The sequence below is a fragment of the Leptonychotes weddellii genome, chromosome 13 (assembly GCF_054177405.1).
Source record: "Leptonychotes weddellii isolate Sample4059 chromosome 13, ASM5417740v2, whole genome shotgun sequence".
Lineage (NCBI taxonomy): Eukaryota > Metazoa > Chordata > Mammalia > Carnivora > Phocidae > Leptonychotes > Leptonychotes weddellii.
Genome location: NC_138381.1, coordinates 53,765,140 through 53,768,435, shown reverse-complemented (window position 1 = coordinate 53,768,435; position 3,296 = coordinate 53,765,140). Strand labels below are relative to the sequence as shown.

General features: G+C 48.0%; 1 long non-coding RNA gene across 1 annotated transcript; it reads left to right on the top strand.

The window, feature by feature from the left end:
* The first annotated feature begins 231 nt into the window (after window positions 1-231).
* Window positions 232-2,206, top strand: LOC145716701 (uncharacterized). Its single transcript, XR_014139500.1, has 2 exons — window positions 232-1,008; window positions 1,122-2,206. It is a non-coding gene; the product is annotated as an uncharacterized LOC145716701 (long non-coding RNA).
* The last annotated feature ends 1,090 nt before the right edge of the window (window positions 2,207-3,296 follow it).

Genomic DNA, 3,296 nt, shown 5'->3' with positions numbered 1-3,296 from the left:
ACATTCACTTAAAGTACATGGTTGGCTGTTTGGTGACTAAAACATAAACTCTCACTAGGTCCCTGTCACAGCATCTGTATCTTTCACTCCTTTCTTCCTAGAACTTCTGGCAGGTTTGCCTTTGTGCTCTGAGACCAATGCCCCCCACGGCCTCATGGGGCAGGGATCCTGCAGACTTGTCTTTATGTGCTTGGAGGACAGATACAAGGAGTAGCCAGTGTATGGAGAACTATTGTTATGAGCAGGTGGAAAGAGTGACAAGAGTGACAGATGACAAAGACTTTCAGTGTGTAACCCTTCAAGAAATGCACATGAGGACTTCTAAATACAACCTGGGGTGAAGCGCTGCCCATCTCCTCAGTGCTGCAGGAACTTCAGAGGAAGGAGAGACTGGAAACCAGGCAAATGGCACATAGGAGGAAAGTCCCTGAATCCTGCAAAAAAGGGGCCATGTCTCCCATTGGGACCTGTCAGTACTCTGGACTTGATCCTGATCTAAGAGGAATTTGGATAAGAGACATGAGGTCAGTTGTGACCCACTACCTCATACAAGGGTACATGGGTAAACACACCGTGGGGTCACTAAGTAGAGCATAATGTGAGCTCTGAAGTCATGGGAGGTAGCAGATACGGGCATATGGCTTGGCCTTAATGCAGGGAAGAGTGGACAGAGCAGTAGGGAAGATGTGTCTGATGGGCTCTGGTCACCATGTCTGGACACTAGGGGGCACTCATGGCCTGTCTCTGAGGATCAAGGGTGCTCAGAGCCACTGCCTGCTCACCCCCAATTTCCTCAGGCAGAGGGACCTGATCCAGGGTCAGTGAGGGGTCAGAGACCTGGGGTCTCATTTGCATGAATGGGCCCTCCTTCTCTCAGAGGATGAAGAGGGGAAGGGAGAGATTAGGGGAGGCTCTTCTCAGCTGTTGGACCACAGAAGGCGGGACTGGTGACGACCTCCACCATGGCCTGGTCCCCTCTCCTCCTCAGCCTCCTTGTTCACTGCACAGGTGACTTCATGCAAGGACAAGGGAAGGGGCCTTTGGAGGACACATGGGCCTTGGCTTCCTCCTCTTGTTTTAAAACCCCAGCATCACCCTCTCTGTGCTTTCCCCCTTTGCAGGGTCCTGAGCCCAGTCTGTGCTGACTCAGCCATCCTCCATGTCTGGGACCCCAGGCCAGAGGGTCACCATCTCCTGCACTGGAAGCAGCTCCAACATTGGGCATGGTAATTATGTGAGCTGGATCCAACAGCTCCCAGGAAAGGCCCCTAAAACTGTCACCTATGGTACTAGCAGTCGACCCTCGGGGGTCTCTGATAGGTTCTCTGGCTCCAGGTCTGGCAGCTCAGGCACCCTGACCATCACTGGGCTCCAGGCTGAGGACGAGGCTGAATATTACTGCTCAACATGAGACAGCAGTCTTAGTGCTCACACAGTGCCCCAGGCTTGTGGGGAAGTGAGACAAAAACCTGCTGTTCCCCTAGCACTGGGTCTCCCTGTGCAGCTCCCCCTTCTTGTCCAAATCAGCTGCTTCCTTTTTTTGTGCTAAACTATCGTCTGAGACCAATCTCAGTGAACTTTGACTACAAAATCATCCACATTCTCTTAAGTTCAGGCCCCAAAGCCTATCCTTTGCAGGAATGCATTTTAGGATTTTCTCATATTAAGGAGAAAGTCCTGGGTCCCTGGGGCAGGCTGCCCTGGGGACAGACTCTGTGACAGCTCAGGACAGAAAGAGAGGCACAGAGTCCAGCTGTATCTGACTAAGGATAGAACACTGTCTAGATAATATGCAACCACACCACTTACTAAACACCTAGTATGTGCCAAATGTGAGCCTAGGGATGTGGGATGCAGATGGACATGATAGGACGTGTCCCCATGCTCAGGGAGCAGACGGTGTGTGGGGAAAGAGAGAGGACACAGGAGCTAAACATTTTGTAAAGGAAAGCCGTGTCCCAGGAGCATGAAATGGGGTGAGGTCATTGGGGTGGTGCTGCAGCATTGGAGGGGTTAACAGGGGACCCCAGTTCCCTCCCTCCTCTGAAACTTCCCAAAGTTACACATGTCAAAAGTTCAGCTGGTAGATTGTTCAGTTTTTTTGAACTTCTCCTGATAATAGGCTGGTTTAGTTAAACTCATTTCAGGAGGGGGTGATGCAGGTGTGTTCTCAAAGTGAAGCCTGTGGTTCAAGAAATCAGGTATTTTTTTTTTAACCATGAGTTTTTATTTTTTATATTTATTTGACAGAGAGAGAGAGAAAGAGAACACAAGCAGGGGGATTGTGAGAGGGAGAAGCAGGCTTCCCACTGAGCAGGGAGCCTGATGTGGGACTCGATCCCAGGACCCTGGGATCATGACCTAAGCCAAAGGCAGATGCTTAACTGATTGAGCCACCCAGGAGCCCAAGAAATCAGGTCTTGAACAGAGGCATATTTATGGAAACAAACACAAACAATGGTTAATGATTGAATCAAATTATAAAGCAGTTCCTGAGTTCTGAGAGTAGCCAGTGGAGAAGATTTCTAGATATTATGTTCAAATCATCTTCAGATAGAGTGACAACAGGCTGTAACAATATGAGTGTTATCAAAACATCATGTATTTTTTTCACAACCATCCTCATTTCTACTAAATATAGCCAAATTAACATTAATTTGTTTGCAAAATAAGTCTAGTTTCAAAAAGAACTTGGTCTGATTATTTACGTAAGTGCAACAAGAATAGTAGTTGACCACATAGGCTCTTTAAAACATGCTTTGGTGGAACTTTTATAAGAAACCTCTGGATTGAATGTTTAGCAGCCCCTCCAGGCCAGAGGCTGAGCCAACACTTGTGCCAAATACTTGCTGTTAGACTTTGCCTGCAACATCTGTAGACTTGAGTAAATTCCTCTCTTCTTGAGGTACCCAAAATATCTATGGTTCCTGAACCTGCCAGAAATAAACTTCTTTTTTTAAAATATTTTATTTATTTATTTATTTGACAGAGAAAGAGAGCACAGGCAGGGGAGTGGCAGGCAGAGAGAGAAGGAGAATCAGACTCCCCACTGAGCAGGGAGCCTGACTCCGGCTCGATCCCAGGACCTAGGGATCATGACCTGAGCCAAAGGCAGATGCTTGATGGACTGAGCCACCCAGGCGCCCCAGGAAGTAACCTTCTTGACTCACCAGGTAGAGCTGCTGGAAACTGTGGAAGCAGGTGCTAACAGGCCGATATTTCCAAAAGGCTGCATTAGTTCACTAAAGTCAGTCTTAGTTCTTTAAAGCTGCCTGGTCATATCTGAGATTATGTGT